Source organism: Strigops habroptila, chromosome Z (assembly GCF_004027225.2).
Source record: "Strigops habroptila isolate Jane chromosome Z, bStrHab1.2.pri, whole genome shotgun sequence".
NCBI lineage: Eukaryota > Metazoa > Chordata > Aves > Psittaciformes > Psittacidae > Strigops > Strigops habroptila.
Window position 1 is genome coordinate 75,360,573 of NC_044302.2, and position 13,088 is coordinate 75,373,660.

Here is a 13,088-nt window from a genome sequence, read left to right on the forward strand (position 1 = left end):
GAATGGTTTTGCCATGCTGCCCAGTGTCCATTCGAGGCTAAAATGGGGATTTCTTCTGTATTGCAGAGTAGCTGTGCGCTACAGATGTCACACAAGCAGCTTCCCATGTATTTGGCGCTCTCTGTTACATTGCCATTTCAGCTGCTCTTAAAAGACATGTGACAAGGATATGAAGTAGTGCCTTTTGAAATGCAACATCTCTGTGAAAAATCAAAATTTATTTAAATTTTTACAAAACAACAAGGGTCAAGTATGGCTATAATAACTAACAACATGTGTGTTGTTTAATCTTCAAAGCAAGTTTTACCTTTGGAGGTCCATAATTTACTCATATATATTGTTCCTCTTACTTCAAAAGGAAGCAGTAATTAGATTATTCCTGGACTCAGATTAACATTTGATTTGTACATACCTTCAGAGCAAAACTGTTGTCTGTCTACAATAGCAAAATAATTCTTTTCAACTTTGTGTGTATGCTGTCAGCATTTAAAGTTATAATTTAATACCCAGAGGAAAGATATGGTCGTGTGAGATGCAAACACTCAAAGGTTTTCCAAGCCAATGTGCCCTCCATCCATTTGTCACCTGTGCACAGTCATGGTCTGAAGCTGCCTGCTCCTGCCTCCTCCCCACCTGCTGCTATACCCAAATCCCTTCTTGAGTCACTTGTCACACGGGGCTTGTTATTATTTTTAGAGAGGGATATTTTCTGGGTTTACGGGATGATAACTGGTGTGTGTGATTCTGGCCCCACGTTGAAGTCTGCTCCAGCCACATCAAGGGCACTGAGGTCTTCTGCTGGCCCCTTCCCACAGCTGTCCCTGGGGAAGGGACAATGTGGGCATGAGCAAGGTGGAAAACAGCAGGGTAGCGCATGCTTCCCTCTCAGGCTGGCCTAAGAGGTTTTGCCCAAACAGCCTCCCAGTGCCAGGGTGGCTATGGCAGAGGCTGGGTTGGCAATGGGTTGCTCCTGGACATTGGCCATCAGGACTGCCTTTGCTGGGGGACTGCGGTGATTTTTTCGTTCCTGGGAAGCAAGGGGTCCTGCCATCTGGCTGGCAGAGCAGCCTGTCACCATCATGGTGGAGACATCCAGTCCAGTGCCTCATTCAATGTAGCTAGAGAAGGTGTGGCCGAAACAGGAGAATGGGGGTCCCTTGTGCACCCAGCAACTGAAATAAGCAGCTCTTCCAGCAGCTGTAACAGCCGCTCTTACCGCAGCCTCCATTAATATTTAAATAACGGGCATCACACCTTATGAAAACACATACTTGGAGCCTAATTGACAAGGTAACAATATTAGAGAGATAGAAAATACCTTTTCGCTATTGATAATTTCATAATCACCTTTATGATACAAGTTGCAGGTGCAGCACTACAAAATATTTTAATTAATTTTCTGAAGCCTGTGGTTTTTTTAAGCATAAAAAAATGGTAATGGGCTTTTTTATAGGCTTTTGGGAAAAAAAGAAAAAATGTGTCTGCTTTAATATGACTTAGCTTCAACGCCATTATACATTTTAATGAGGTGATGCATGAGGAGGGGTCAAGTAGAGCAAGGACTCGTTCTGTTCCCATCAACACTGGCGCTACATTGCTAACACAGAAGTAATTCTGTGGCTATAATTTAAATAAAATATGTAGTGTAAGATGCTCTATTGAATATTCCAAGTCAGGAGAGTCTGTTGAGCATCGTTGCCATAGGGACTACATGAAGGTTGGATTAATTAGGGCCTGAACAGATGCTGTGGAGTATGTAGTGTCATTTGTGCTTTCTGCTTGTAATTAACGTGCATGGGGTGTGTGTGTGAGAAACAAGGGAAAAGAGAGATACCCACCTTAATTTGTTTGTGACAGCTTTTCAGGTAAAACAAATTATCAGTATATGAAAGGTGAATGCCCCTATGCGTGCTAAAAATACAGATTAGAAAAGAAAGAAAAAAGAGACTATAAAAATCAGTATCTAGCTGGGTTTCCCATGGCCATTTCCCATGGGTTTCCCATGAAACAGCCAGAATCAAAGACCCTCCTTGTTCCTACAGAAATGAGAAATTCACAAGAGCTGGTTCACCTTTGAAATACATTAAGATTAAAGAGTTGCATGCAGTGTTAGCCTACAAAGCTCAAACATATCATAGCTTTTGGGGGCATTTATATTCATACATAAATTTATGCATGCAAAGAGGGAGGGGGCAGCTTATACACATGCACGTGTACGTAAAGTTTAGGCCTCCTTGCTGTTTTACTGAAGTCTGCTGGGTACTCAAAGAAAGCACTGAAACATCATTTCAAACAGCTTTCCTCTCCCTGTGCTCAATGAGCATTTGCTCTATTGCTATAGCAAGGATTGAGGTCTTTAAGATGGTGTTAAATTCTTTCCTCTTTGCCTAACAGTGAGGGAGTTTTGCCCAGTTTTCTACTGGTTCTTCAGCATGTGCCCTGAGCTTCACAGGGAAGGTTTTTTTGGGCATAAAGGACCACATATAGGAGTGGCACCTTCCAAAGAGGGAGGTGGACGTGGTAGTGGAAATTCGCTCTTCCATTGCTGCTCATGTTCTCCCTCCATCTTCGCATGAGGAGGTCCCACAATCTGGAAGGACACCCTAAATTTTCAAAGCATCATCCGAAAGCAAGAAGTAGGAAAAAAGTCATAAGCTATCACATGGAAAAAATATTACCTGACCTTGGTCTTCTGAACCTTTAGGAAGTGGGAATGCACTACTACAAAACAGCCATGGTTCATTTATAAGTAACTGGTTGCATTGGGACTGCAGCTGCTTGAAAAAGAAATGCAAAGGGTACTCACAATGTTCTCTAAGAGTATTTCATTGAAAAGAAATCAGCTTCTCAGAACTCTATTTTCTACAGCAAAGGAAAAAGTCTCTTCAGTGTTTCCAAGTGAAATTTTGTCGGGCAGAAGCCCGACAGCTCCATGTTTTAAGAGGACAAGTGTCCAGCACTTCTTGATTAGAAAATGTGTTCCTACTACCATTAGTAGTAAAACAAAATAAGGCATTTTAATCTAAAGAGGTAGAGGGCAAAAGCAAGGATATTAACTTGCTGAAAGCTGTTAAATGAAATATTTCTGTGGTGCAATACTCATCTTGGATCCTATTTAAAAAAATAATTTTCTAAGCACTTCTGGCAAAATTTCATACCCGAGTCTGCTGCTCATATATATACTAATCAGGCACTTGAAATACTTATTTCTTAAAATAGAATTATTTGTAGTATAAAATTCACTGAATTGTCTGTGTGACTGAGGAATGAAAAGTGATGGATGGTTTTTTCCAGATTGTGAGAAATAACAGCCAGTCCAAGGAATGCTGAAGCATGCCTCTTTCCCAGGTGCTCAATTCTCTCTTTCTCTCTCCAATTTGCCTGCTAAATCTGCTGCATTTTCCACTCGTTTCTTAATATTAAAGGATTATCTCAGATGCTCTCTTGGGAAATGTGGCTTCCTTAGGGTTATGGAAATAATTAGAAAAGATTACAGCCTGCTTTTCGAATGAGTCTAGATTTATTTCTGTTCTTCTTGTTGCTAATGAGAGGCTTGTTTGTTCTTCCTTTGATTTAGAAAACTTTTTTTGCAGAAAGAAAAGTACAATCTAATCCACAATGAGAAAAAATAAATCTATGGGAGAAAGTTGAAAAATCAACATACATGGCTGAATGGTTTTGATCAAATGAATATGCTTAAATTAAGCATAGATAACCTTTTAAATAGAAAGGACTGAAATAGACTGGAGGTATTGATTCAGCTACCATGTCACTAGGAAAAGTCAGAAATTAAACAAACTAGCAGGAGTGTCCCCAGATTTGTGATGTAATTCAAGTGAATTTAATTCAAGTAAATTTACTCTTGTCTCTGCCCCAGTCCTGAACCTTTGAGCAGATGAAACTTGTACCATTTCTTCAGGTACATGTAGACTTGTCTCTTTAGACACATAGAAAGTTTAATCCAGAGCATACCTTCCTAATATACTACTCCAGACTTTTCTTACATAGTTTCTGAACACAAGTATTTAGTTACCAGCTACTTGATTTCAATGGCAATTTAGATACTTTCTCAGTTTCAGGTAGATGCCAAGTACCATTTTGCCCCAGGTCCCTGCTTCTTCGCTCTGGGGTTTTGCATGTTGTTGGCAGATCTTGCATTTTTTTCCCACCTTTTTCTGTCAAGAAACATTTTTCCCTTTCATTAGTAATACGCAGTGAAATGTTGCTATGTAATTATAATATTTACATTAAATCCTTCCTACAGTTACTTATTAGGTCACCTTCACATACTGTTCTCCCCTTCTGGCCTTCAAATTAATCTTTATTTTCCCTGTGGCCCTTAACTGTCTGTCTTCATGAAATGATAACTGAATGATAACTCTTGAAATGATCTCTTGTATCTGAAGGTTCTCGGAATATGCCTACACCAACCAACACAATTAAGATCTTTCAGCTAGGTATAAATCAACTAGCTGTGACACCAGACAAAATATAGCTGTGACAAGCTCAAGCCTCGCATGTGCTAAACTCCTTGTCAGCGAAAATGACCTGTAGTGACTGCCATGCAGCTGTGTCTGATGTGGTATCCAGCCTAACTTGCTGAAATAGAGGTTGGACATCATTAAGGCATTTTGCACCTTCCATGTCAAAAAGGCCCAGAACTTTCTCAGGATTTGTTTCGTGCTAAAACTATTGAAAAGGGCAGGGGTGGACAATCATATTCTGTATTTATGCCTTAATTTTTTTTCCTAGCACTTATTACTGAATTTATGACTTGACTTCTTTAGCAAGGCTTTCAATATGGCTTCTCCTATCACTTCTGAAACCAAACTGGGGAGAGTACTTGTCGATAAAGATAAATTCAAAGTCTTACATCTGTACTGGGGTAATGCCAGAGAGCAACAAAGGCTGGAAACTGAGAAATCCAGACCTAAGGTATCTGGACACACAGAAAAGGATTGGTATGCCCTAGTGGACCCACCAAGCTAAGTCAGCAATGTAGTCTTGCAATGGGGAAGGCGAGCAGCGAATTCAGCAGTGTTAGCAAAAGCATAGCCAGCAGGTGAAGGGAAGCAATTATTTGGATCCCCTACGTACTTGTGAGGCTATTTCAAAGATACCGTGTCCAGCTTGGGGACCCAGTTCAAGAGAGTTACTGGAAATTGAAGCTTGTGGGTCCAGAGGAAGATGGAGGTGGAGTGCATGCCATCAAAGGGGACTCTCAGGCAACTGTGATGCTTAGTCTATGGAAGTGAGAGCTGAGCTGGGATCTTACTGCTGTCTTCACCCATCTAATGGAGAATATAGAGGAGATGGAGCCAGACTTCTCTTAGAGTTGCCCAGTGCAAGGATGAGAGGCAGCAGATTCAAATAGCAGTAAGAGGAATTCCTATTGCATTTAAAGTAAAAACTTCACCATGGAGGAGGAAGCATGCTGGGACAAGTTGTGCAGAGAGGCTGTGGCACCTCCATCCCTGGATATTTTCAAACTGTATCTAGCCAAGACCCTGACTTAACCTGGAGCCCTGCTTTGAGAAAGATGTTGGACCAGCCACTTCTAGAGATCTCCTTCAGCTTGGATTACTCTCTAATTTTGTGAGAGTTACAAATTGCTAAATCTATCCTGGCCCATCCCATCTAACAGCATCTAAAAGCTTTATTGTTTGCATTGCTCCGCTAGAGCCTTGGTGTTTTACTTGGGTTTTGTCACCTCCTTCATTCTGATTCTGACTTAGAGGGTACATAACAGATATTTACTGCTAGTGAACAGAGAAGTTTCTACTCTTATTTCAAATTCCATACTCTGACATTGTACTTTTCTTTCTGCAATTATTTTCTATCAATACAATTCTAGTGGTCACCATTGTCTAACCTGGATTTTATTACATACTCACTGCTCTCTGTAGGGGACAATATGCAGCTGTGTTACCTTAAGTGTAACACTGAAAAGGAGTTCTGCTTCTCTGTATTATTTGTTTTGTTTTACTCTCAATTTGGCTGATCTTCTGCAGCCGGTATGTTCAGGAGATGGGCTAGGATGTTTTTTCTTAATATATTCTTCTTGGACTGGCGAACACAAGCCTTGGCTTCATATGCTGTCTAGAAATAATACCTAAGGCAACCGAGGATCTGAAACATGATAAACATCAGTCCACATTGACTCAGTTGTTTATCAAAGCTACAGAATAAAATTTTAGCTAACATAGAATTTGCTGTTGAAAACCTGTGATCTTAATAGGTAGTTTTGCACACAAGCTATGATACATATTCAAAGCAATTTGTGTCTCTTTTTTACCATTTAAATCCTACTAATTATTTTTAAAACACATAGGATTGAATTTCAAGTGCTTTCACTTGCACTCATGAATAGTTTGAGGTTACATGGCTTTTCCTTTAAGCTTTTGAAGAAACCCATTAAAATGAAGGGGAAGACTTCCATTGGCTTTAATGGGCCCAAAACAAATGCCCATATGAGCATTTGGGAAAGGTGCCAGCCAGGCATGCAGGTGTCCCTTTATTTACCAGGGACAGAAAAGCTAGCTGTGCAAAAGCCATTGCCAGACCACACGGTGTGTCACCCACAGGGGTGACAAAGAGGGTAGGAGTATTTGATCCTTTTTTCATTGACGTCGATGGGGCTGCCCGGGTCTGCTGCCTGCAGCCATGGCTCAGGGGGAGGCGAGCGTCTGCCTCCCAGGAGCAGCTGGAGATCCCCAGATCCCATCCGAAGCTGGCAGAAGGGGATGGAATTGTATTATTTAATGACCAGCCAGGCAGCAATGCGAGACATTTCTTTCTCAAGGAGGTTAAAGCATTTGGCCACCACTGCTGGGGCTGGTTCAGAAAAGCCGAGCCTGAGAGCTGGATCTAGCACCATGCAGCAAAAGGAATGCCAGATCCTGGATGCTGAGTGTTAAGACAGCTTCTGGGGAGAAGCTTTTCAGACTCCTCCTGCCACAGTGTGAACCTTCTACACTGGGAGTTAGTACATGGGCACTAGGAGATGCTGCTAAGGGTCAGAGCATGCCATCAAAGACTCCAGCATCTGGGTACCGCACTGTTCTTAGCTGATGGCTTAAGGATATGCTGTAGGAATGGATGCGGCTTAGTAAATAGTAACAGAGGGGAAATAATAAGCTTTCTGACAGACAGAGAGCAATAAGTAAAATTTATTGGAAAATAAAATCACCTCTGATATTCCTTGGTGTGAAGAGCAGGGTTGCAGTGACCTGAGATGATGTATTATTTAATATTTTCACTATGACTTTTTATCGTTAATCATGAAAGTTGTGGGGTTTTTTCAGCATTGCTAAAGGAAGGAGCAAAGGCTAAGGGGGACATGTCTGGTGTCTGTCACATCTGAGGATGATGTACCCATTTGTTCAGTTTCTTCAATGTCACCATTTCTTTGGTATTCTAGTATCAGGAGCTGAATGACTTTCCCTTTTGACAGCCAGGAAAAATTATTTGGAAAGCAAAAGCAAATTACAAAATTTAAAGATACATGGGAGTCTGGCCAACATAGCTGCATGCCTCTTCCCTCCAGGCTCAAGCGGACTAATGACATGAGAAAGAGAGAAACTGGTTTAGTAATGGGGTGTTATTCAACCATGCATGTGCTGGAAGGAAACAAGGGACCTCATGGTTTCAATCTTTCTGTTGCTGCAGAAGGGCAGATAGGGAGGCATCTGCCTTGTTCCTAGCTCATTCTAGCTATTCCTTGTGTAACATTTATCCTCCCACCAGTGCTTCCTGCCTGCGGGAAATAGGGGGTATGATCAATCCCCCTTCAGGTTATGGGGTTACCTGGACATCTCCCTGCAGAGCCAAACTGGGTGCAACTGCAGGAACAAGGGAAGCTCATTTCCATTTTATGTTTGGGAGTTGAGGAAGCACTAATTTACTAAATGCAGCAGTGACAAAGTTTTCAGCAGCACCCATGACCAGTCTCAGAGGTCTGTTCATATTCATAATTCGACACTGCAGCAAACCCAAGCACAGAGACATTGGGAGGCTATGAATGCTGTATGCTAGAAAAGCAAGGGCCTGGGAAAGCTGTAATGGAGCTCCTGAGGCCACCGAAGGGCTAACAGCCAGGAAATCTTCTATATGGATTTCCCAAGACTCTCCTATCTGCCTGATCACAGCCTGCCTCTGTGGCGTGTCAGACTGTAGCAATTTTTCAGGAAGCACTGAGATAGGTACGCTCTGGGAAACAACGAGTTCAAAGTCCAGACTGAGGAAGCGCAGCTTTGTCCTTTCACAAACCAGGTGCATTTTACTTACATGGAGAGAATACATGTAAACAAACTAAAAATCAGAAAAAACCCAGGCTTGCAGCCAACATCAAGCCCCCCATACCTCCACCAGCTGCAAGGAGTTTAACCTGCCTATTGCAGAAGAGAGCCAATGGTTCTGACTGTAGCTATTCACTGCTCTGCTAATGCAGATTAGCATTGCACTGGGTCTGCTGGACCTGCTGGCAGAGAGAGGGCATGAAAATTCAGATAGACGCATTGCTCTGCCTGTCTGCCTGCCTGCCTGCCTGTCTGTCTGTCTATCTATCTATGTCTAAACACATGTATATTTGCTTGTCTGACCTTATTTCTCCGAGCAGCTGTGGGACCAGAGTCTTGATTATGCTGGTATAAGCCTGTAACTGTATCTTTGACCTCAATGTGTTCATGCCCATCTACAACTCTGGAGTTGAGAGTGAGATTTTTGTCTCATTAATTTGCCACTTCTCAAGCTACCTCCTGTCACTCCATGTGGAAGACATAATATAGTAGTCTAGTTATCTCTGCTGTGCTGCTTTCCCTCAATAGGATATCACTTGGGGAATTTATCTCAAGTTACAGAAAAAAAATTAACGATAATTGTTTCTGTTTCAGCAGTTCTTAGTTTTGTTGCCTTTGAACTGTGTCTGGAAACAAATACCTTTCTTCTTTATTTTCCTCTTGGGACTGTCAGTAGATCTGCTTTCAGGTGGCTTAATGAGAAACAAGCCTCTGTCGACAATGTTTAAGGAACATGATTAATTGCTTGAGTTGAAGGCTGCAGCATGCCTCCATCTAATACCTAGAAAAGCAGAAGTCAGAGACAGAACTGTGCTGTTTTAGCAGTGGGGCTGTTTCTGGGTCCAACAAAAGCCCAAATACCACCTCAAGCTCTAAGCTGTGCTGTTGCAAACAGGCAAACTGGCAACTACTGCCCTGTTTGGGTCCCATCCCCACAATCTTCTCTTGCAGATTTGTCATCTGGATGTTCCTTTTCCTTGAAGACTTGTATCTGTAGCTGCATGCTAAATGTCCGGGGAGGGGGGTGCGCCGGGCACTTTGCAGTAGCCTGGCCACAAAGAATTGAAAAGCAGCTTAAAAATCCTGACTGCGTAAAGACAAGACGGCATCCTTGGCTCTTCCAGCTCAGCCAAGGGCAGGATGGGAGGCTCAGATCAAGGGCTGTAAGTCTACGTGGGTTCAGGGGTGAGCTGAGTATGCTCGTGGTCCTTAGTTATGAGGACATTATACTGTGGTTTTGGTCAAGGCTGAGGACCCCTGACTGTGGGATCATTTCTGTTTGCCAAAGTGGGGCTTGACTTAGCCCTACAAACAAGTACGATGGCAGCAAACAGGCAAACACCAGTTTGCCCTCCTCACCAGGGTGACTTCAGAGACTAAAAAATTCTGGAAAATACTAACTATAATTTGATGGACGTAGGGCCTTCAGGGCATCTCTTCTGATACTCTTGCTTTGTTGATGCATGATTTTCTTAATATACCTGAGTTGGAGGGGATCCTGTGAATGCCTTAGGAAGGGTCCCTGATGATTCAGAGGCCTCTTTCATCCAGGAATGAACTCCCCTCAATCCGTAACAAAGATTTTCCACACACCAGGAGCCAAGTCAAAAGTGCTGGGATGTAGTGGCTGGGTTTGAACGTTTTCTGACACACCTCCTCACAGCATGCATGGCTGCGCCATACCTTGGCACTTTCTTTCCATAGGGGTGAGCACTTTTTAAATCGATTTATCAGTTTTCCCTCTCTCATGACAACATGGCAGCATGACTTAGTGTTTGCTGGCCTAGAAAATGAACGGCCAGTTATGATGCTGCTGGATTAAAATCTTGGCCTCAGATTGACAGCAGAAACATTGACACTCATTTTCAGCTTTGAGCTTGGTCTGGTCAGCTCCTGGTTTTGCAAACCAGCTTCCAGCTCCTCAAGCCAGGCCAGATTTGTTCCAGCCTCACGAAGTAAGTGTCCCTCTTTGTGCTTTTTTGGGAACTGAGTCTGAATCAGAGCAATGCTTTCCAAGCAAGAGAAATTCCCAAATAAGGTGGGTAAATTAAGAAAATAGTAATCCTCCCCAGAAAAATAGGAGAGAAACACGTTTAGGGCAAAAATCTGTGCTTAGTGCTCTGCACTAAATTATTGTAAGGGACCAGGACATGAATCTTTTCTTTTATCATAACTCCATTTGTTTTTCTTAGGGCCAGTCTGAAGTAATTTAATTTCTGTCACCACGCATATTCTTCTTCAGAAAAAAATAAAGTGGTAAGTCTACAAAGATTCACTGTTATTTGCATTCCATTTTTGGACGGACAGTGTAATGTGGTGCTTAAAATGAGTTGTCTAGGCCAGCTTGAATTGGAGAAATGTGCTGAAAAAGAGGCTACTGAAAAGGCAACATTTTCTCTCTTGCCAGTACTGCCACTCACTGCTGTGATAAAGCAGGGAGTGTTACGAGCGAAATAGATAGGCTGAGAGTTGGCATGAAGTAAGCAGGGGAAAAATAACCCAAGCATTAGGTCTGAGGGAAAGGTGCGGCCAACATCCTGTGTGTCTCAGTTGTGCTGGATTAATTTACCCTAGTGTTTTATTGCATGGTATTTTAAAATTAGAAATTATATTGCAAATGCAGGCAGTAAGCTGTTCAGAGCCAGCTATAGAGTTTACTTCATCCTGGGGCATTCATTAAGACTTAGGCCTGCAGTAGTGATTCTTAGATATTTACGTCTGATTCATTCACCTTGTTCTATCATACAGAGTTATTTACACTTTCGAGAAGAGTGAGCTCTGGCTGTAAAACATGTCACATCAGGTTGGTGAGGTGTTACATGAATTCTCTTCTTTCATTGCATGTGGACTGAAGAAAGCTCAGAAATCAAAACTATGCGTGTATATATTATTTCTGTATGAATTATATCCCCTGTAAATGCTATGGCATGCTTACCAAGCTTTGATTACTCATCCCACCCCAAGCTGAGAAACTGCTGATCCCCACAGGAAAAAGGGAAGGCTTTGAAGTCTACCAACATTGGCATGTCGTAGAGTGAATGAACCTGAAAGAGAAGTGCCAGCCCTTACTTCTGGTATAGTAGAAGACTGGCAAGTTCCTACAGATTTTTACTCCTAGATGACATCAGTTTCTCTCTGGCAACTTGCAGCTTGTCTAGCACTGCAAGGTAAATATAGCCATGCCACAGAGTGCTAGGACTGTGCCCATCACCTCTGAGAGCGTCTTTCCATCTTCCCGTTCTTAATGCGGGATATCAGCAAATTGAAGAGCAGACGATGCATAAACCTCCAAGGGCAGATCAGCAGACAGTGTGTATTGGCATATCTCCCATATAGTGGAGACAGAAGTTATGCTGATTTATACCCTTTGAGACTCTAGCCCAAGGTAATGGCATGTTCCCTTTTGACTTCAATAGGAGCAGGCGCTGGTGTCAGAGCAAGGCCTCCTTCCACTAGAGGGAAAACGCAGCTGGAACATGAAGTTGAAGGGAGAGAAGCATCAAAAGCTGCCTCAACAGCAGCGGTTAGATTTAAACACTGTGCACACCTTTAATGTTCCTAAGAGCCAGGTTTCATATGTGTAAGTGCATTTTTTGTCTGATGCCAAGAAAACAGATGTGAGAGTTATTTCCTAATAGCCATAGGCAGCATCACATGACTAATTCAGCATCTCCCAAAACTGGGTGCCTGCCTAGGCGTGTGATGGAAAGGTGGGAAGAAATCGTCTGGGTATGTACATTCCTCATGGTAAGGCAAATTTAGCTCAGAGAAGCCCATGACTAACAAATACCAAGCACTCAAGATCTCGAATTATAAAATCACAACACCTTGAAACTTGTTGATAAGCTTTTACAAAGCTTGCAAAATTTGATGAAAAGGGAGCATTACAGGACTCGGGCTGAAAAATTCATGGTGACCAATAGGTGTGTAACTTCTTTGTTCTCTTTTGGGGTTAAGCCATAGCAAAATCCCTCTTAGAGAGTAAGTATATTCTGCCATTCTAACTGGTCTAAGTAGTAATGCTGAAAATAAGTAAGCACCCTCTCTCTGCAGGTTATTCTGTGTTTTGTAATTGTCCTGAAACTGGTGTGAGAGAGTCTGATGTTATCGCCTGCTGGAGCTGTGAAGGGAGATCACACTCAGAACAACCAACCTCATAGACCACTATTTTTTTCTTTTTAAGAAATATCTTAGTGATGGAACTAGAAGATCCTCCTCTGATTCTCTTGCAATTTGTCACCCCCTAATTACCCAGTGAGGTACATTCTTCAGGGGATGATCCTGCTGCCTCGTCAGCTTTCTGCAGTACCCTGTACTGCTCTGCTGTTGGCTGCCTTCTTGTTTCTCCCCACCTCTTATCTCTGAGGAGCCCTAGCCAGGAACATAAGTTTAACCCTGTCAGCTCTGCAATATTTCCTCAGCTTTATCTGTGCTGCAGAACTACCTCCTTCAGTACAAGATAAAATTTGGGCTAGACCTCTTTAAAACTCCTTTTTTCCATGGTGTCCTGCAAAGACATGACAGCTATTAAGGTGCCAGGGGGCCACAACCAGTGTATATAATGTTGAGCAACACTGTCGCCTTGTTTCTCTGTACCAAGCACCTATTTCAATGTCACTTGTTTTTATATTTGGCTTGATGGGTCTTTGGGATGATGCTTGTCTGTGCTCTAGTCTTGGTCTCAAAACAAGAGCCACCAAATGGCTTTTGGTTTGGGATTGCAGCTAACTAGTGTTACAATAACACAAATAGCAAATAACCATAGAGTAGTTATTAACAATGCAGTTGAAG